Source organism: Ambystoma mexicanum, chromosome 11 (genome assembly GCF_040938575.1).
Source record: "Ambystoma mexicanum isolate Mex_15411 chromosome 11, UKY_AmexF1_1, whole genome shotgun sequence".
Lineage (NCBI taxonomy): Eukaryota > Metazoa > Chordata > Amphibia > Caudata > Ambystomatidae > Ambystoma > Ambystoma mexicanum.
This window is the reverse complement of record NC_090934.1, coordinates 440,704,812-440,728,108: the sequence shown is the minus strand read 5'-3', so window position 1 is coordinate 440,728,108 and position 23,297 is coordinate 440,704,812.

Below are 23,297 nucleotides of genomic sequence, written 5' to 3'. Positions count from 1 at the left end.
TCTTGTGATGTATGTATTGTTTTCTGAGTCATGTTTTCATGATGTATTGACCCAGAGGCGGAGGACCGCCTGCTCGGAGTTTGAGTTGAGTGACTGGCATTCCCTGTATTTATGGGTCCTGTGGTGTTTATCAGTGGTAGATATGAATATGATTCTTGTATGTCGGATATAATTTCTTTTGATACCGCCACCCTCCTATCTTTGGGGGTGCTGTTGGTTTTCGCAGAGGTGATTGATTTCGTGAATGACTGATCTTGTATTGTGTGACCTTCTGTGACTGTCTTTACTTCGGTGGTCACTTTTCTGAGCGCAAGCTCTTGTACACCTGTTAGGATGTTGGGCTGAACTTCGGTTGCATCCTTAGGAGTTGTAGAATGTTGTCGCTCACCTTCTATGGACTTCTCGCTGTTGTCAGTTCCTGGGAGGTGAGGTGAATTTGTTTCCCTTGATGTACCATCCATTTGACCTGACGGTGTGTTCGTTGGTGTTAATTCTTGTGCCGAAGGGGTCCTAATGTAGTTGTGGTTGTCTTTGATGGGTAAGAGATCGCTACTCGCTGTGATGTTTCCATCTCCAATCAGTCCTTGTGTTGTTTGCTGTTCATCTGTCGTTTGTTTTTCCATGTCTTGTTGATCCTGTTTGTTAGTCAAAGGTTGGGTTCCACTGTGAGCAGGCGTTTCCAGGGCTGGTTCTCGGTTGTTAAGTTCATCTGACTTCTCCATGGTTCGTGGCTCCCTTGCTTCTACATTCTGAGGTTCAGACATTATTGATGATTTGTAGAGGTCTTTGCTTGTATGCTCGTATTTTCTTTGTTTTGCCGGAGGAGGGAGATTCGCCTCAGCTGCGAGCATTTCCGCGTCGGAGATTTCGTCACACATATTGTTTTTTGTGTGTGGCTGAAATTCAAAAAAATCTGTCAAGATTCGTAAAGAATGATTTTTCCGTAATCTTGTGTATGTTGGGTTTTGGGTCGTGCTGCCTCTGATGGCTTGTTGTTTCTTAAATGGTGGCAGCTTTTTCTTGTTGCCTTTTGTGCATTTGGGTCTTGGTCTCTTTTTGAAATTATGGTCTGCTAGAAGTGTGTTGGCTTCACCGATAGATGTTGGTAGTTCTGGCGGTATCCCTATCCGATCTGACGAGGTTAAAGCTGTGTTTTCGTCAGGGGGCACATGAACTTGTGTCTTCGCGTTACTTGTTGGAACTGAGATGAACTTATTTCCTCTGTTTTGCTGCTGCTGCTGTATGCACTCATTGTTATTTTTTTGACCATCGTTATTGATTGCTGAGGGCACTGTGCTCTGTTTGGGCTTCGTGCATGCATTGCTGCTGGGGCCCTGTGCAATGCTGAGGTCTTTGTCACACTTCGTAGCTGGTACATGGTCGCAGGTACGGCTTTGTTCAGTCTCCCCTCCGGAAGACTGCGACTCGGCCAGTTTCACTGCGCCGTGTGCAGCTTCAGATGGTTTTGTGACTTGTGTTGCTTCGTTGCGAGCCTGTTTCCCCTTCTCCCCAAGTGTGTCCATGGCTGCTACTAGGCAAACTGAGTGTGCAGTGAAGTCTCTTGGTGCACAGGTTTTTTGTATGATGAATGCGGTGGTAGGACTACCCTCAGCTCTCGTCGCTTGTGGGCTATTTCCACATGGTGTAGGAGGATGTAGGACAGGTTCTATTGAAGACCTTGGGTCTTCTTTGAGTGAACACTCTTCCCCTTGCTTGGAGCTTCGCAGGCGCATGTCCTTATCCATGCACGGCGTAAAAAGTAGAGTGAAAAGGAATAGAGTTGCGCCGTGTCAACTTACCCTGTACTCTTGACTATGCAAGGTGTCTCGGTGACTGTCCACCGCGGGCTCCCGCTCTCAGGACGCGCCGTCCACGCCGAACAGTCGTAGAACAGTCGGCGCCCTTTGCTCCTCACGGGCTTAGCGCCGCAAGGGTAGAGGCCTCGATGTTTTCTAGGCCCAGGAAGTCACGTGCCAAGTCCCAACTCGGCTACATAATTGGAGTTTCAGGGTCTATGCCCCCTATTTTAAACCCAGTTCCCAATGAAATGTCAATACAAATAGTGGTAGGAAACAAAAAAGAACATTGTGATAATGCATTCCTAACAAAATTTTACCAAATCCCTAGCTGGATTACTAATATTAAAAATAAACATCTAAACGCATTTATTTGGGGGGACAACCATATTATTATAGTTGATAAATCCAAACATGTATACAACGTCCTGCTGGTTTTGTTATTCACATAATTCATCAGGACAGTGCTAAACACAGAAAAGTTACCATACACTGTCATAGTTGTAACATATCCATTACACGATTTTGCCACGCTGTGTCTGCCTAGCCACATCCAATGGAGCAGGGTTGGAGGTTTCTCCGGTCAGAAGGATCCCGAAAAGTGTTGGAGGAGGGTGGGAGGGGACACAGAGGCACAGTGTTCTATCTGACTGTGCTTGAAGCTCTAACTGTGTATAGTAGGGCATCTGGTTCCCATCTTAACCACACCCTGCAAAACTGATTTGTTCACCTGAAACTCTTCCCTGATCTCTGGTTCGGTCCATAAGCAACAAAACCAATCTGCTGTTCAGGCAATTTTGAAAAGAAAAAAAAGTACTTTCATCCGAATGTTCCATTGTAGTTCACATCCATTTCTCTTTTACCTTACAAGTGAAAATGATGAGAGCACTATAGTCACGTAGATGGAAAACTTTGCTGACAAGCACAAGTTGATACAAGAGCAGCAGGTACGCTTTGAACCTGGTATGAGCACAGCAGAGCCACGTTGTTTGAGGTCCTACGTAGATAGTCTACCTAGCTCAACAGATGATGGAGCTGCATTTGCTTTGGTTCTGTTAGACCCATAATCCCCTTTCTATATGGTCGCCATGGTCTTATTTTAGGAAAAAATGTAGGGTCTGGTTGGGTTATAACTTCTTATGCCACCAACCTGATACTGTTACTGTAGGTATGTGTTGCGTTGATGTGGGGTAGTACAGTGGGACCAGCACCCCTACCTCCGTGGTCAAAGTGCAAGACAAAGGCTTCTCCTCCAAAATAAGTGCACCACACTGTTTGATAGAGATTTGTTTCTCAAAAGAATCTGTATTGAGTTTTGATCAAAAAAAGAAGAAAAAAAATTACAAAGTTGTGATTATTTTCTTCTTTTTTTGATCACTACTCAATACAGATTCTTTTGGGAAACAAATCTCTATCCAACAGTGTGGCACAGTACTTTTGGTGGGGAACCCTTTGTCATGGTCTTATTTTAGATCGTGTTCATCACCTGGCCTATAAAAGAACCGTTATGAAATGTCCGAAAACTACGTAAATGAAGGGGGACGATTTAGTGACTTTGGGCTCTTTTGAATGAAGAGAACACCCATGAACTGTGGAGTGCTCCATGGATCAGCCTTCTCACCATTATTGCACAATCTTCATGACTCGTGCCAGACCTCGTGGAATCCTATGGATTGCATTTCTACACCTATGCCGATGATGCACACATTATTGTATACCTGCTAGATGATAAACAACTTGAAACTCTCCCTAGCTGCAACAGACAGATGATATGCACAAACTGACTGAAGCAAAATGGAGGGAAACGTCTGCCACTGGTCAGCAGCTTAATGGACCTCCTGTTTGGGAACTTGTTTCTCACCAACACAAGGGGTGAAAATCCTGTGTGTAAAAATCAACCCAGCACCATCTATGCATGTCCATGCCACCTCAGGCACCAGCGCAGCATTCAAGCAGCTTAAAACTCTTCATGCTATCTGTAAATACTTCTCCACGTGTGCTCAAGTTACTTTAGTCAATGGTCTTGTGCATCAACGCTTGATTACTGTAAAGTATCCTGCCTTGGCCATCCAATCTCTGGGAACATGAAGTTGCTGCGAGTTCAAATCCTTGCAGCCAGGCTTCTCTGCAAATTGGTCCAAGGGACAATGTGCCCACTTTCCTTGAACCTCAATGATGAAGCCAAAATATATGGAAGGCAGCAGCTGGGACCTAGTGAAATGTGCTAAAAAAAAACCTGTCCTCGACTTTATTTTGATGATATGAAGTTGCTAAGCTTGGCTATGCCTCCGCCGTAGGTATTCCTCACTCAGCACCCAAAAACACAAAACAATCTTTTTATGCAAGTGTGTTGAAATCAAACTAGAAATAGTAGTAACCTTTGGTCCTCTGGATTGTGAGAAAGGACATAAGGCTGTATTTTGGTCCTGCGTTCAAACATAGCACCCAAAGCAGATTATGTATTCCCCCAACACTTGCCCAAGTGGGTTGTTACTCTCGCTCAAGGCATAGCTGTGGGAGGCAGAGGGTTATGGAGGGGTGGGGGACGAAGGGATCTGCATTGTTGCTGTTTCTTTCTTCCATATGAAACGGCTTCCTGCCAGCAGGGGGTCTATGATGTTTTTACTTGTCGAAATTCTGAGTTTCCTTGCCTTCAAAACTGGTGTTTGTCAAACTCATCTTTCTAGGTTTGACAAAGCAGTGGCGTGCAGAAGGATAGCTGGCTGTGGGGCTGGTGACTGGGATTACTGTTTTCAAAATGAACGTTTGATTACTCCATGTGTCTGGTGCACAGATTCGTCCCTTGTTTCAGTGTTCTTTGTTAAGGCACAGACAATTCCTTGTAGGGAAATGTCAATTGCAGTCTTTGATTCTGTACTACAATAGGGTCTATGATTACATCATTGTTTTAACAAAATTGTGCCTCCTCATGTACTTTTAAAGGCTTTGTTCAATACATCTTCCTCACTATCTGTTTTTAATCTAAAACATTTTCCCTACGGATTATGCCAAATTAAAGTGTTCACAACCAAAACATTTGGGAATGGAGAGATACTTTAGAATACCATATGATTATTTGGGGAACATGGGTGTCTGCTTTTGCCTCTGGTCATTTTAGTCGCGGGGTGCTATTAGAGACACATAACTCCATATATAAATGGCACTCAAAGTCCTTGTTGATTTGTCAGTCAAACTTTGACAGCACAGTTCCTTCCAGTTTGAGAGTTAGCCAAAGTACTTCCAGGGCCTGAGTGATCTCCCTGAAGTTATCCAGTCGCTCTCTGAGTGAGCTTCCATTGAAACCAATGACGTCATTTGTGTGACGCAGCTGAAACCCCTGGTGACTCCCTTGTGATCTCTGCCAACACTGTTGAAAGAATGCAAAGGCAGGGCTCCTGCCACAAGTGCAGATAGTTCTTCCTGGTTTCGTTTGTTGTCTGCAGGAGCCGCAGAGAAGCTCAGGTGCAGAATCTGACTCGGAGTTAAGTAGAAGCAAAGTGCAATTGTGTATGTGTCTGCATGAGCGAGCAAGTATTTTGATGCATGGGTGGTTGAAGGGTAGGACATGGGCCAGAATAAGATGGAGCAGAGCTGCAGCAAAGTTTGTCTTGCAAGAGTGCTGCCAGAACTCTGCTGCTTCCCCCAGCTGAAGGCCAGCCCAGAACTGTCCCAAAGTTAAGCTCTAACAACCCGTACTTCAGGAAACTGAATGCAGAAGCAGTCAATCCCTCACATACTGTCTAACAGCTGTCCAAAATGGAATATACGTCTAATCATTTTGCAGACCATTTGTTGTTAGGGTGAGTATTGTGACAACTGTAAAGAGTAGAGTCCAACTTCCATTACTCGTTCAAAAGGATTTCTTTCTGAATCACTATCAGACATGTTTTAAATGTGAAATTGTGAGCATTCATATGTTCCCATTATATCCTTTGCTTTTGTGTAAATTGACATGATTGGGCTCTCTGAAGAGATACTGTGTTGCATGACCACACTCCTCTCCCCACCCTCCTACGCCACACCCCTTCCCGCACAATGAGAGGAGCATTTCCAGCACTGGTTGGGTGCCTGTGCATGAGTGAGTGAATGCTGTATGAATGTTGTTTGAATGCATGAAATGTTTTTGAATTGGCGAGTGAATGTTGTGTGAAAGTTTTTTTAATCTGTGTTTCAATGAGTGAGTGAATGCAGTAGGAATGTTGTTTGAATGTGTTTGAAGGAGCAAGTAAATGCTGTGTGAATGTTTTTTAAATGTGAGAATGTTAGTTTGAATGAGAGAATAACGTGTGTGTCAATGCTGTTTGAATGCATGAATATGTGTTTGAATGAGCGAGTAAATATTATGTGAATGCTTTTTGTAATAACTAATGTATTAATGCTGTATGAATGTGTGTTTGAATGAGTGAATACATGTGTTGGGGTGCCTCAGAGGCTGATTTGAGTCGGAGTGTAGAGAGGGAGGAGGAGAGATTTTTTACTGGGCATCTATGATACTGTGCCATAGACGCCAAGTACAAAATGTAATGCCACAGTATGACATGGCTAGACTGATTGCATCAAAAAAGATTCCAGTATCTAATAATAATGATACTTGATGTATAAACATGGTAAAACAAGCATGATGAGTGTTAGTATGTGGCTACACTGTCATGTTGATGCAATCTGTCTGGTCACTTCTTAATGTGGCATGGCATTGTTTACTGGCCATATATGACAGAATATTATAGATGGCCAGTAAGAAATGGCATGCCACTCTAAAAAATGACTAGACTTACTACAACAAAAATGGCAGTCTAGCCAAGTAATAACACTTTTCATGCTTGCTTTAAAAGCATGATAAAGCAGGCATAAAAGGTATTGCATGGCTTCAGTGGCAGTTTGATGCAATCAGCCTTACCATATATTGGCATGACATATTTTACTGAACATAGATGGCCAGTAAAAAATGTCATGCCACAGTAAGAAATGGCTAGACTTACTACACCAAAATGCCAGTCTAGCCATGTAATACCACTAATCATGCTTGCTTTAAAAGCATGATAAATCAAAAATGATACATCTTATTACATGGCTAGACTGGCATCTTGAAGCACTCAGCCTGGCCATTTCGTACTATGGCATGGCATTATTTTTACTGGGAATCTATAATTCAGAATCCCAAATGGACGGCAAAAATGGCATGTTACAGTCAGAAATGGCCAGACTTGCTACAGCAAATGCCAGTCTTGCCATGTAATAACACTTATCATGCTTGATTTAAATGCATGATAAAGCAAGCATGATATGTGTTATTAAATAGCTACATTGCCATTTTGATACAACCAGCCTTGCCATTGTGTGCTGTCACATGAATATTTTTTACTGGGCATTGATGATAAAGAAGGCATGATAAGCTTTATTACATGGCTAGACTGGCATTTTGGCACAGCCAGCCTAGCTATAATATCTTATTATGGCATGACTTTTGTTACTGATCATATTTGATGAAGCAAACAGGACCAGTTTTATTATGTGTCTTGACTGGCCTGCATTGGAACAACAAGTTAAAACATGTTTTCCGATTGTGGCATGCCATTTTTTAATAGCAAAGCCAACATGAGGAATATGTCCTTATGTGTGGGTACTGCCGCATTGGCAGAGGCAGTTTAGACATGTGATTCTTATGGTATCATTGCTGGCATTATGTGCAACATGAGTATTTTTGTATGTGGGAATACTGTCAAATACAGGTGGACTCAGCATGGAAATGTGTGGTCACAGGCAGTGTGAATTGTCTCTTTATACTGGTATATATATATTTTGTTTTATTGACATGGCTGAAATACATTCAACCTTTCAATTTAGACAATAATTCATGGGAATACAAATTATTTTCAATATACACTTAAAATGATCAAAAGACATATTGAATGTGGTTGTTTTTAAATTTAACATTGGATATTTACAACAACAAGGGAGCAGTAGCCAGAAGTAACTAGATCATATACATCACCATTTTGGTGTTAATGAAAGGAAAGGTGAAAGCCTGGGAAAAGGAAACAATGAAGTAAAGCACTTAAAGTATAACAAATCTTTTTTAGGCAGCATACTCAGGATTTTTAGTGCCAGCTGCTTTTACAATTTGCATATATAAAAAGAGATGATGATCTATTATTGTAACTTGTTTTAAAGTAATGTTCAACATATAGTAATACAGACACAACATCTTGCACAATCATGCCTGATTTCATTATGCAGTGTGAGAGATATTTTTAGAAAACCAAACTTATCTAATGATATTGAAATCCGAAATCATAAATAATAAGTATATAACTTCCAGCCAATACACAAACCAGACAAATCAAGGTACATTTAAATGATAGACAATTACTTTTCAAGTTTCATTGCCTCTCAAAATTTAATAGTATCTATTCTTAACAGTCATACGATTGGTTGAGAAAATATGTTGCCAGAGAACATTTGGATCTACTGTTATAAAGTCATTGAAACAATGTTTTAAGACAATTTTACGTATGTCAGCAAGCATAATACATTATGTGAATAGATGTTGTAAGATTTCAAGTTGATTTTTGAGTTTGCAAAATCTGCATTTGTTATCGCTTTTATTGATCAGGCCTCGCCTAGACACAATTTCATTAGTCGGCCATAGGTTAAACCTAAATCTTAAATAGGCGTTCCTAAATTTGCCAGATGGACTTTTAGCTAAGTAACTGGCTAATGGGTAATAATATATGCATTTTTATTTTCAGACCAAAAGGATTGGAATTAAAGTCGATATACAGTTCACATTTTTTAAAGGTTTTTATCCAATCTTGTCGGTAAAGTTTCAGTTTAGCCCGCAAAGGATTGCTCATTAAAAGATCTAGAGTGATGTCAACTGTGGCTAAAATGTTTAATGCCATTGATCACCAGATGAACAGGAATTTGTGTGCAGAACTGAATATATAAGCTGCCAAAAAACGAAGTAGCCGATTTGATTTCAATGCCAAGATGCATTTCCAAAACAAGGTACATAGTTTCCATGCATAGCTTGTATGTAAGGATGTTAGGCCCAATTCGAATAAAATCATGGACACAGGCACACAGTTGGGGAGATGCAAAACCCATCGCCAAAACCGACCTTCTACTTTGTCCCAGAAGCCCTACTTGAAGATGCCTTTTGTTTCAGAGCCATATAGAAGAATCTGTACAGGTTTTTGGTTATAGTAAATCAAAGCAGGGGAGCAGGAGAATTTACCATATTTAGTAAGAATGGTTTTGGCTTGCATTATGGTAGATGTAAGCTTTGACTCAATGACTGCAAAATACAGGTCGTCATTAGGCCAATCATTTATATTGATGCCTAAATAGGTGTAGTAATGCTTCAGTTGCAGTTTTGTAGACTGCAGGGTCCACATTGGAAGGTTGGTTTTCGGTTGAGTTACAACACAGTGAATTACTTGTGTTTTCGACCGGTTTCTCTGAAGCTGATTTTTGTTTGCACAGGTGCCCAATTCATTAAGTAGTCTTTGTAGACCTTCAGGTGTTTGTGACAGTAACACAAGGTCATCTGCATATAATAACCATGCAACTGCTTGAGTTCCCAGTTTTGGGGCATCTGTGAGAATTTTGATAAATCTTTCTTTTATATCAAGAATAAAAAAGTTAAATAGTGCTGAGGTCAAACTACAGCCCTGTCTGAGGCCTATGTATGTAGGGATGTGTGCTGAAAGGAGGCCATTGAGAGTAAGCCGTATCTGAACAGAAGTGGCTGAATATAACAAGTTGATTAGAGTTATGATGTTCGATGGACACATAGCTAAAACTAGTTTTTTCATTAGGATTTGTCTTCATATAGAGTCAAATGCATAACGAAAATTAATAAAAGCTAGATATGAATAAAGTAAGATTTTATAGTAGAAATAGTCAAAAGATTGACTCCAGTACCCAAACCCGCAACAAAACCTTTTGGAATGGATCTCACTGATTTGTTCTGGACACCCATTCAATGAAATCTCTTTAGCTAAACCTGGCAAATAACTTCCTTGGGGGTATCAAGCAACACTATCTGCCTGTAGTTCATAGGTGATTGATGGCTTCCCTTCTTAGAAATAGGAATTATTATTGAGAGTCTCCAGGACGATGGTAAGTGCTCAGTTTGTAGTACATGTTTGAAGATGTTAAAAAAAGGATTTTTGTCCCAGCTTTGGGATGATCTTTAAATATCGCGTTCGATAGTCCGTCCAGACCAGTGGCTCTTGAGTAACTGGATTTCTGCATGTAAGATATCATCTTCAGAAATGTGGACATATAAGTCACTATCTGGTTATGCAAGGTATTCTTCTATTGTAGATGTGGGGCATGCATAGAGGATTGTGAAGTGCGTTATCCACTGAGATTCAAACACTCTATTAATTTGCACTGCGTCCGGCGATATGGAGTTAGCCGAACTGAGAAAGGCCCATGTCTGAGCGGAACCTTTCTGGGCGATTGCCTTCAACATGCTCTCTCAGTCTTTCTGATATTGGCAGGCTTTCTGGCTCCGAAGCCAGTTTTAATACTTTGTTTTATTGGTTTTAAGAGCATCACATTGCCAAACTTTATGTAGCAAGAGTGCTAGCCTTTTGTCTCTCCGAAATTGCGTTTTCATCTCTTTCACTTGCGCATCGTATATGTGGATATTTCTAGGGTTATTTTTCCCTATTCCACTTAGGTGCAGTTTAAACATTTGCAAGATTGTGCAATATTGGGTGTCCTGCAAAGGGGCATTTGTGTTGAGAGGAGTATATGCCTGTATAACCATGTGCCTGTATAACCACTGACAGCATACAGAGACTGACTATCCGTCCCTTACTACAAACGTACTACCATAGGAGGTAATAGCTTCCAGTGAAAGCGGCTAAACTGTGGAACTCCCTACCACCCACTCTTAGAATGGACTTACCCTCCCAAAATTTCCGTTCCAAGATGATGTCTTGGCTGAAAACAGCCGTTGTCTAAACATACGTATTGGACATACCGGACACACAACTGTTAACTGTATATATGTATATTTTCCTTGCTTTCCTTCACTATTACTGTGTATATGCCATGTATAAATTTTATTGTCTGCAACTAAGATTCGCAAATTCCTGTATCTGCTGCGCCTTGTTACCCTAGGGTATTCCGGCGCATTACAAATAATAAACAAACAAACAAACAAATAAGATGATTGTTTAATATGTGTTTATTGGATTCTGAGCTTCGAAAGCGATTTTGCCCGTTGTTAAGAGTGAGAGTGCCTCTATATTGAGTTTTACCTAAGTCCTGTTTGTGCAATTGGACGGTCCATGTAAAGTTTGACATATCATGGTCACTATTTTGTTTTTTTATGACCTCTAAACTGTTTGCTCGAATACATCAATTTGGGTCCATGTATATATAATCTATAATGGCCTCTTGGTGGTCTCTTCTCCAAGTACTTTCAGGCGGAATGTCTCCCTACAATGCCCCGATGGTCATGATCATATTTGTATCTTTCATAAGAGAAGTCCATCATAATTTTGTAAAACTCATTAATGGATAATCAGAAGAGAAACCATGTAGATTTATGTCGCCTGTAAGGATGATAATTGCGATTAAAGGTGACTGACTAATGAGATCATAGATGTTTTCTTAGTCATGAAAAATGGTGTCCATGATTATTCCCGTAGGATTCTAGTAGATGTTAATTAGGGCAATAATAATGGAAGAGAATCACATTTTTACTAACTGCATGTAGGGATTGGGAGACACCCATGCATCGATTGTAAAACCAGAACTCAACTTGACCGCAACAAGCAAACCAAACATCGGTTGCCCTTTAGAGGCACGCTTGGCTGGGAGTAAAATGATTCTGTGGTTGTCCTAAGATGGGGCAACTGACAACCAGGATTATTCCAGGAGAGCTCTTATTTTATGGCTGTCTAAGAAGTTTTCATGATTGGTTAGTAGATGAGCAAAGCCTAGCGTGTACCAGCTTGCTAGGGAGATTTGGGTTGATGTTGAAATGTTAGATAGTTATGTAGTATAGTTCTTACAATGACAAGTCAAGAGGTAATTGAAATGGAGTCAATAGATCTGGGCATTGGGAGTCTAGAATTGGCTGAAATGAACTGGGTAGGGAGAGTGGAGCTGAAGGTTATGTTTTTTTATTAGCAAGCTTTTGACTTGCTATTGAAGTACAAGACAAGTCTTGATGAATTGTAAATCCCAGAGCTAAGAGTTCTGGTTTTGCTTTCCAAATAGTATTCCGGACTACACAAAATTTAATCCAGAGTCTGGTTGCCGATAGATCCATACCATCAAGAAATGTGACTTGGTCGAGGTCAGAGCATTAACATCATCTAGGCTAGGAGTGTCATCAAATATTGCTAGAACACTAGTTCTCTTAAGGTTGCATGATGGGAAAGGAGTGGGTCGACATTTAATGATGAGATGGTAATACTGATTGTTTTGAGGATTAGGTTGTTTTACTCTGTTTGAATCATCAATATTAAATGTGATGTGAAGGACCTGAATCTGAGGGCTTTTAGTCAGCAATTGTGACTTTTGTTTGAGCCGTTGGATGTGATTTGAATCTGCATAGTGTGGGGATTCATCACAATGAGATTTTGTGAATACATTTGTGTCTTGCATAAGGGATGTAGCAAGATGCTGAGATGACATGTAACAGTTTACTTCTCTGCGGATTTCCATTTGCCTCTGCTCAATAATGAGTTGGTCATGATTCACACGAGTGCAATTTGGTGCGTCTGTAGTTTTTGCTTTTTTTGTCACATATTGACTTGGTAGCCACATGTGTAGTATCAAGCACATTTTGTTTTTCTTCTGCAGTGGATATCAGGTCAGAGTCGCATAAAGTTCTATAGATGAACTGTTCTGAATGGCTGAAGTTTTACTAGTTTGAGAGATTTTTGGATACTGTTTGATGACTGCCATCGAGGCCTTGCCAGATTGTTTTTTGGGTGGTGAAATATATTTGATGAACTGCTTGGTGCTCGAGTTTGCAGATGCGAGCGGTTTGTTCATATGTTTAGTTTTTTTCTCTTGATGTGGAGGCCTACCATTTTTATCTTTTTTTACTTATTCCCCGGGGAAAAGATGGTATAGGATCGTTTTTTAGACTCAGTTAAGAGTTCGGTTTGTTTAGATGGGATTAGAGGCTGAAGCGAAGCGGGAAGTGCATTCGTTGCATCAATATCGGGATCAGTACTCTCGTTTGGACGAATCACATGATCAAATGAAGGTAAGGCAGAGCCCGTAGGTTTTGAGTAGAGTGTGAGCATGCAGTTCTATGTGTCTTCGACAGTGATGAGGCTGGGAAGCTAGGTCCATGACCTCTTAATCCGGAAATAATGAGAAAGTCGCGATCTAAAAGCTCTGTTATGAGAGCTGTCTGTTTATTTATTTTTGCATCTAGAAAGTCAAATAATTGAACTAGGGACATCATTTGAAGTGTGTGTATGACAGTTGATGAAGATGTGGCGGGCATTGAGAGGCTGTGAGTGGCGGGAGAACAAATGGAGAATTAGAGGGTGTGCCAGAGAAGCCAGCCACCACTAGGGAATCAGGGATAACCACAACACTGGTCTCATCCAGGTTGACTGCTGGGCTCGAGTCAACAGGCTGAGAACACAGAGTCCGAGCTGTTGGAAATTTGATCTCGCTTGCTCGGCAGAACTGCTTTATATCGGGAGTGGAGATGGGTGTCTCTATCTTGCGTGAGGGGGAGATTGGTAATGGGGATCTACTCACTGCATTGCCTTCGCAGTTATTGCGCTGGGGTGTACACTTCGTTTGTAGAGAAGCTTTCATAATTTTGGCACATGAAGGCATATCTGTTCTCAGGGAATATCCAATTCTCAGCATAAACAATTTCTGGAAAAGTCACTGTGAATTGTGGACTTGGAATTGTAGTCCTTCAATAACAAAGTACAAAATTCAGCTGCTTATGAGCCAATTATATTGCGAGAGGTGAAGTATGGAAGGGCCGCTCACCGCTCGGCTCACAGCCAAGCGGTAAGCGTTACTTCCTGTTACTTCGTCTGGTGCGTGCGCATGACCGTTTTTGAGGATTCTGGGATGAAACAGGTGGAGCTTAGCGATCAATACAGCAAAACAGTGGGAGATATCTATAAACCAGGAAGGAATAAAGAAAAAAAAGTATACATTATGGCTCTGAATTATATAAGTAATAGCAGATAAAGTCCTCTGGGCTGAAGATTTGTGAAGTAAGCCCACCGCTCCACAGATGATTAATGGAACAAAGAAGTCCAGTGGGGTCCAGTGGTAAGCAGTACTTCCTGGTACTTTGTCTGGTGCGTATGCACATCTGTTTTTGAGGATTCTGGGGCTAAAGGGGAGGAGCTTAGTGCTCAATGCAACAAAACAGTGGAAAATATCGCTATAGAGATGATTAATGGAGACAAGATGTGCAGTGGGGTACAGCGGTAAGCAGTATTTCCTGGTACTTAGTCTGGTGCGGGTGCGCTGTGCATGCGCACATCTGTTTTTGAGGATTCTGGGATGAAAGGGGCAGAGCTTGGCGCTCAATACAGCAAAACAGTGGAAAATATCGCTCAACAGATGATTAATGGGGCCAAGAATTCCATTGGGGTCCAGCGAGAAGCGGTACTTCCTGGTACTTTGTCTGGTGCGCATATATATTGGTATATATTGTTGGGAAAGGCATCCCAAAACTGCATTGGGAAATGCTCCTATGCACTGTTGGTGACTTGCATTTATGGGATCTTTTCATGAATGACACTACAAAAACGATTGCAAACTGACACCTACTATTATTTAAAAAATATATCCCAGTGTGTTGTCCCCTTGGAGCCTCCTTGATTGGTTCAGGCTCCCTCACTACGGTCAGTTGCTCTTGCATATTTATGTCAGATATTTACATCCCACCAATTAAAACATTCTGTACTGGCATTGTGAAAACAGTGTGAAAACAAACATAAAGTGGGTTCTTAGTGGAAATCAAACTGTAAGACAAGGCTGCAGATTTGTATGTGTCTGTATAAGCCTGTGTAAGGAAGGCATGGTATCAAACAGTGAAGACAGACAAAAGTGAGCATAGATCAAGGGTGTTTATTGAACTTCGATGGGTTGCTTGAACGCCTTTCGAAACCTAAATCTAAGGATTGCAGCAAGCTACGACTATCAAATAATTATAATAACACAGTCCTAGTCGAGTCTGTCAAAATAAAGGGGCCTATACTAATAAACCTAGCCAGTCCTTACTTCCAAATACAAAATGCTGTGGGACAATAGTGTAGGCAAAAGAAAAGTATTCGAGAAATAATATGTCAGGGTAGTTGAGCAGTTGGCTTCTCTTCCCCTCGTTTTCAGCATGGGTAAAGCAGCATGTACGAGCTTCATACACACTTTGGCTTCTCGGCCACAAGGATACAGTTCACAACATAGATAACAAGGTCTTCTGCCAAAGCCACCTTTGCAACAACAGTCTCTTACTGCAGAGGGCTTATCATAACAAACAAACACCAAAGTTCCCTTCTTGTCAGGATTTTCACATGTACAAGTTCTCACTTCCAGTATTCATCACAGGTCTCATTCCTTCAGGCTTGGACCCCTTATTACCACAATGTTCACAACTTGTCTCCCTAGTTGGGGCTCGGATCATTGATCTCTCTCGTTCGGGCTCAGATCCCTTGAGCATAATATTCACCTTTGTCCTCCCTCATTCATGCTTGGACCATGTAATCTCACTTTCCATGTTTTCCTCTTGATATCAAAAATCGAATACTTTCGAATGTGTGATGGGTTTGGATTACACCATCGCAGGACCACTTTGATTCACTTCACACAATGTCCTTACTTTCATTTCTGCCACTTCTTGGCTGGACATTTTTACAGAGACCTTCGATTGAGCACCCACACAGCGTCGGACCACTCTGTGACTGGTATTGCACCTTTCTCCCGTAAATGTTCAAACATCCATCAGCAATTAAGCTTTCCTCGCGTCTTTCATCTTACATGTTTAGATTTTCGTTCTTGCCCCCTTTACACATTGTTTCCGCTCGCAGCCTTGACTTTAAGACAGGCCGGTATTGTATTGGTCTCCCCAACTCACCGGCTGTGTTGATCTCTCAGGTGCTGCTTTGATCTTGGAGTCAAGTGGCCAAGTGCACTACCATGGTGGTGACTGATTCTCCCCAACTCGGTAAGCCATGCAGGAGGGCCCTGGGTATCTCTGACACACAATACAGGATTCTTCAATTCAGTTTCTGGGCCTTATGCTTTCTAGTTTGAAGGATTCTGAAAAGTAATGGTTTCTCGACACAAAGGTCAAGGGTATCTCCCTCCTTGTGTACCCTTCTTGGTTTGCCATCTTTCTTCCCTCATTCCGCTTGCATCAGAAAAGTACTGTTCCTTCAAGTGCTTTGCCTCGCTCAGAGTGTGTACTCCTGCTCTGCCTTTTTATCGTGTGGGGAAGGTTAATGGAAGTCAGGTGTGAGTGATTTCCAGTAATTGTCTGACTTTGCCTGACCATAGTAGTGGGACATGTCAGGTACAATGCTCGGGTGGGATGTCTGTGTGAAAGTGTTCGTGAAGGCATAGGTGGGGAGGAGTTAGGTTGGTAGAGTTTCTAAACTCATTACAACTGCCAGAGTTGTCATTTTTTCTGGCACCTGACTTCACAGAATCACAGGGGCATTACAGCCCCGGCGCTCCGTGAAGTCAAAAGCCCGAAAATGTTACTTCCCATTCCCATTTGAGTCCCATAAGGTTGAATTGGAATGGGGAGGACGGAAGCACGGGCACCTAGTCCAACAGTGACAGTGCTTCTGTCAATGTCTGTGAGCGGCTGCCGTCCCACCTGCCAGGTCTGACATGGCAGGCGGGACGGCAGCTTCTCACAGAACTTGGAATGTGCCGGTCCGGTAACAACGGTGCTGGTACACTTACCGGCACTGTTGTTGCTGGACGGGCACACTTGTAATGAGGCCCAATGTGTTTGTTTTATTTTTCTGAGGCCTATCATTTTGTGCTTATATATTTCACATTTTAAAGTGGCTGTGGAATAGATTTTCCCATACCCAGTTAAAATAGTTGGTATTATATCATATTTTTATTTATGACTTTTCATGTCTGACTCCTGATGCCTACTTCTTTCAAGCACAGTAAACATAGGTGTAATTAGTATGAAATGTAATAGTACTTAGTGTATCAACCTTAGAAGGATGAATCACTGATTCAGCCCTGCTGAAAGATGAACATGGAAAGTGAGGCTGGCACATGTTAGAGATTTACTTTCAACTCCTTGTTTAATCAATTGTACAGTTCAAAAGAAACATCTATCAGGATATCTTCCCATACAACTTTCCTTTCTCCAGCAGTGTTTTTTAAAAGAAAATGTAGCACTACTATTATCAGGTTACCTAGTGTACAATGGCATCATTACAGTACTCAGACACAGTAGGAATATAAGTATTATGTTAATGAGACACGTATACACCAGAGCCAATGCATTACCAAATGCTGTGGTATGCACAATTAAACATTTAAGAAGAAATAGCTGACAAGATAGCTCTGAGGGTTAAGTGCTTATTGCTGCGATTTATGTGCGTTCTGCAGGTCACAGGTGCGATCCTTGCAAGGTCTTTGCAACCATTTTTGCCACTCACCATATAGCTCATGAATGCATGATCAATGGTATTTATGATCAGTGCCATATAAGAGTACAACACTGTGGGGTCAGCCTCTTGGTCCTCCTGATGATAAACCATGTACGAATCAAAACAAGTTGAGGAGTCATGGGTTCCCATTCAGTTTGTTTGTTATTAACCTTTGGATTAAACTTTGATAAATATAGCCTATGTCTACTTGACATCATGATGAAAGTATTTCTGTGGTAGAAAGCAGAAATAAAAGGCTTTTTTTTAATGAATACAGTGTTTGGGGTTTGTGGCAGTTGGCTATTCCTTGACGGTATCCCATACAATGTGTATGGGGCATTCATTCACATTTGGTGGCATTACTGGAAATTTGAGGATGCACTTGCATGTGAAAGAAGCAACTGGACATACGCAGCTGTAACTTGCACATTTTGACCATACCTAGCCTGCAAGACTGTTACAGACATGAGATGGCTGAATCCTCAGAGGCTATATTAGCCATACTGTATTAAGGGAGCACCTGAGAATGTGGGGCTTTACTTGGAATATTATTACTAGACATGACATGTGCAACAATAATTGGTATACAGTCGTAGTGAATGGCCATATGAGGCCATAGTGGCAAATGCATGGCATTGTTCTTGGCATACGTTGTTTCTACTGGCCCTATCTCAAACATATCATGATCCTCTTATTGGCATAGCAAGGCAGCATCCTAGTGAAAATGTGTTTGGTATCTAAAAGGTTTTATGTCTGCTTTAGTGCTGTGTTTTGTTAAAGACATGTAAAATGTTGTATGTCTTTACACCAGTCAGTCACTTCAGGTGAACACATTGGGGTAAACTGTCGTTTCATGTGATGTCACCAGTGTCAAACGTTGTATGACATCACCGCCAATAAGTGCATTTGTCAACTATGAAAGGAATCTGCACAGCAGGTAAGAGAATGGACCAGTTAAGCAAGATAATTATGAGGGGTAACTATATGTGTAATATGTCCTGGGATATACCGTTAAGATATGAGATCTAAACAATTCTGAATAACGTATGATGATGATTTCACTATGGCATTTAAATATTATTGTGTCTATGAGTTATGGTAGTTAACAGTACGTATGCAAGATATGCTTATAAACCAAGGCATGAATTAATTGTATGAAAGATTATCGTTTTTAACTATATACTAATGTTAAATACATGGTGAATGATGAATATAAAGATTTAAGACCAACTCACCTGCTTGTAGTCATTGTTTGAAACATGCAAGTATGTTTGTACTATGCATAATGTGAATACCAATTGCAAATTTGCAAATAATGGCATTAATATCCTTTTACCTGATGCACAAGACATAGCCTACTGCTTTGGTCTGAGCAGGTAGTATCTGTTATTTGGCTTTATTTGTGTTTTTTTTAGGTGGACCTATCTTCTGATGCTCCGAGTAATTTAATTGATAACAGAGGTCATCATGTAGGAAGGAGTTCTTAATATGGATGTATAGTTCCTGTGAAGACTTGCACATTCTAGATTAAACAGCCAGAATGTGACTGTCAACAAAGGACACACTTACAAACTAGATGTGTGTTTAATCCTGTGCTAATGCCCCATTTGCCTGTGCTAATGCCACATTTGCTTGAATAGATTAAATCAATTTATTTTGTCAAACCCAGTGGCAGACAGAGCTTTTGTGGTTTAGTTCCCACCTGAACTGACTTCTGTTCTCTGGGTGTGACCCTTTAACATGTGTTCACTTATGAGCCAGTGCACTGTGATTGGTATTCCTTTTAACTTATGACCTGCAACCATATCACACTTCACACCGACCTCCTCTCCAGCATCGAATGCCATAACTTGAACCTTAGGATCCTTGTCCTTAATTTCACAGTTTGCTCACACCACTGGCCATAGTCCTTTGTCACAGTCCATCATTTTCATCATAGACCTACTCCTTCTCCTTTATCATAGTCTGTTGTGCTTGTCCTTCTCCTCATTCATCAAAGTCCTTTATTTAAATTTCTTCTCCTTCATCATTGTCCTTGATGTCGTCCTTCCCATTTCACCATAGTCCTTTTCCCTCATCTAGTACTTGGTCATATTCTTTCTGCATTGTCTGAATCCTTCTCCTTTATCATAGTCCGCTAATTGAATCCATCTCCTTCATGATAATCCGTCAACCTAGTGTTCTCCTTTATCATAGACCTTTAACGTAGCATGTCTCCTTCATCATAGTGCATCATGCCTCTTCTGTTTTATCATAGTCCTTCACCATAGTCCTTCCACACAGTTTTGTATCCTTTTTCATTGTCCTATTACATCATCATAGTTCCTTGTCATAGATATCCTTCTTCTTCAAATCCCTTCTGCGTGTCCATATATTTTGTCATAGTCCTTCATCATAGTTGTTCTCCTTTTGTCTTCATCCTTCTTCTCCTTTGCTGTAAACCTTTGCTCTGCTCCTTTATCTTCATCAGAGTCCTCCATCAAAATGATTCACCTTCATCATACTGTGTCATTATAATCCCTCTCCTTCATCAAAGTCCTTCATCTTCATTGCATTCCTTCCTCCTAGTGCTTATCCTTTATCATAGTTCATCAAACTAGTCTTTCTCCTTCAACATACTCCTTACTACTATTTCTTCTTCTTTGGCAAAGCCCTTCATCATAGTCCTTCATAAAATAAGTGTCATTGTCTTTCTCCTTCATCATAGTCCTTCTTCATCATAGTTTTCATCATGATCCTTAATCATAATCCTGCCCCTTTGTTTTTTGTTTTCCCTTGATAAGGATCATCATTGTCTTTCTCTTTTTTCACATTCTTTAATTCTGGTCTTTCTTCTTCATCAAAGTTCTTTCCTCTAGTCTTTCTCCATTATAGTTTCGGAGTACCGTGCAGAGTACCAGTCTGCAAAGGAGGAGAAGGACGTGTTTCTCTGAGCTGCTGCTTCTGCTTTTTTTACCTGTTTCTTTAAGAAAAACAGGCTCTATTGGCTATAAAAACTCTTCCTCAGCGCGGAGCGCGCGCGGAGTACCGTGCAGAGTACCAGTCTGCACCGGAGGAGAAGGACGTGTTTCTCTGAGCTGCTGCTTCTGCTTTTTTTACCTGTTTCTTTAAGAAAAACAGGCTCTACTGGCTATAAAAACTCTTCCTCAGCGCGGAGCGCGCGCAGAGTACCGTGCAGAGTACCAGTCTGCACTAGTCCACACTGGTCGCTGGTCACTGGTCCACGAGCTTCAACATCATAAACTTGCTGTCAACCTGCTGGCCACCGTCCCATTCAGGGAGCAACCTGATTACGAGGTGAGAGAGGCGGCGCTAGCGCTATAACTTGCGTTTATTATGGAGGACGATCTTGACTCACGCAAACTACGCAGCGATGTGAAAAGAAATCCCCTGGTCACACTCAACTCTCCCTCTGCACTGAGCCTTTGCCCCACACTTAGGACAGTGAGTCCGCCAGTGAGTCCGCCTGATGCCTTTTTGAACTGTCAACTCCTCAACTCATCCGAAGACTCCCGGGCTCTCTCCTCCCTTGCCCGGGCACCCAGGCGGCATGACTCGGAGGATGGGGGACGCATAACGTCACAACCAGCCCAGTTGGCGCCTCCTGCCAATGCCCCCCGCCCCAGTACCGCCTCGGCGAGTGACCATACCATCGAGCGGATCGGAGGATCCCTCGCGGCAGGTCTGAGGGCGGGGTCCGTGGCAGAAGACGCCAACTTGATATCCCCAGCGGAACTGCTCGGCACAGCTGGGGGCCACATCAGTGTGACACTCCACCTGCAGTGCGCCTCCACCAACCGGCTCTTACTTCAAGCAAATGCACAGGCACAGTTAGAAGTGGATTCCACACTGACGACCAAGACCTGTAACCAGGACCAGGAAAACTGCCCCAAACACGCCTTTGCAACCGAACTACAGGAAGGCCAAACGAGATCAATGTCACAACAAACCACATTTGCTTTGGTGCATAACGACTTGCAGGAGGGAGCGGCTGCTCAAGTGGCCAAAGTAGCGTTTCTAGCGCTATCCACTCCCCTTCCAATTCCATCGAAGACATCTGTTAAGCCAAACTTGCCTCCGTCTGCTGCACCGGTGTCCCGGGCCCTGGATCCGGTACAAGAGGAGACCGAGGACCTGGACCTAGATCGAGATGCCCACATTCACAACGTCAGTTCCACATCAAACTCGGACCATGACGGCGATCATCAGCCTAAGGCATCTACCCTGAACATCAAAGTGAACACAGGGAATTGCAAGAAAAGAACCCAATATTCCAAAAGAGGGAAGTCCAAATCCAAACTTCACCCAGCCCATTGTTCTGCGGATAAAACCACTGTTCAAAAAAAAAAAAAGAGCCGAAAATAAAAGAAATCAAATTAGGCAAAGGTTCGGCCTCACTATCGCCTCTCAAAAAACGGTCTATTGGGAAACGCCTGCTTCCCAACCCGCTCCTCTCTAACGCTCTCATGAACTTCTTTAAATTACAAGGAAAGCGTAAACTATCTAACGATTCTGAACTTTCAGACGCTGAAATTCTAGAGGCACTGGATGAGACTCCACCCTCGGCCAAATGCAGGAAAACATTACTGTCTCAATCACCAAACAAGAATGCGATGTCCCCAGAACTCCCTCACCGGCAGCCAGCTGAGGAAATCACCACACCTTCACTTCCTGAGAATCAATCTGTCCCCAATATGTCCCCAGAACTCCCTTATCGGCAGCCTGTTGAGAAAATCAGCACACCCGCACTTCCTGGAAATCAATCTGACCCAACGGACAAGATAGGCGACTTGCCAGGCCAACAATCACAAGAAATATCTACCGACATATTTTTCACTGCTCAACCTGAACTTCCAATAATGACCACTGTGGAGCAATTACAGCCTAAAGGGAGCGGGACCAACTCACAAGTCAACGAGACTCGTAGTCAACACCAAACAGCCCAAGTTTTGACATTGTCAAACCCAGAGGCTCTGGCAACTAGAACAACAAGGGATTCTTTGCTAACAGAAGCGCGAACGCACCAGCAGGGAATGCTGGATATTCTGGACTTACTACAGCCCAAAGCATACGCGGCCAACAAAAGTTTGAGCCCTCAACCTTGGACTAAAGCCCACGTGGCCACACCTAACGCCCGGCCTTCCCTTCAACTCTATCCAACTGCTCCAGTACTACAATCAGTCACAAGCCACGAACCATGGAACTCTTCGCCAAGGACCTTGAATCTCCCAGAGGCAGGGTGCTCCATACCTGAACGGCGGCATTCAATTTCAAGCTTCCTACAATCAGACAGTAGAGACTCTCCAACAAAAAAGGGAAGTCAAACTGTGTTTAAAAAATCGTCACTAAAGTACTCGCCGAACCATAAGCGAGACATGACTACGATAACGTCAGCCATTACAATTGCTATGGCCCCATTTTGCAAACTCTACAAGGCCATAGGCGACGCCTCGAGAGATAACACAGCAACTTTGGCAATTATTCAATCGAAGCTGTCATATCTGGAAGGTTTCATCACGGCCATCGACTTGAAAAACGATATTGCAGAAACACATAAATTCAGATCCAATCTCGAGCCAGCTTATGGTACGGCTGCCACAAGCCCAGACCCCGTGCCATCAGGGCAGCAAGAATCCAAATCAACACAGACGGCGAGTGCAAATGGGAACGAGGAGCTCGCTCCCATTTTCCAGAACAAAATGAATCTTGTACCAACCTTAAATAGACCATGCACGAAGAGCACTACCATGATCGCCAATAACGCTGGCCATTCGCAAAAGCCGGAGCCAGAGAAAAAAGCTCTTAAACTAGCTGAAAAAGAGCGACCAAATCCTTCAAATAGACATTACTGCAATGC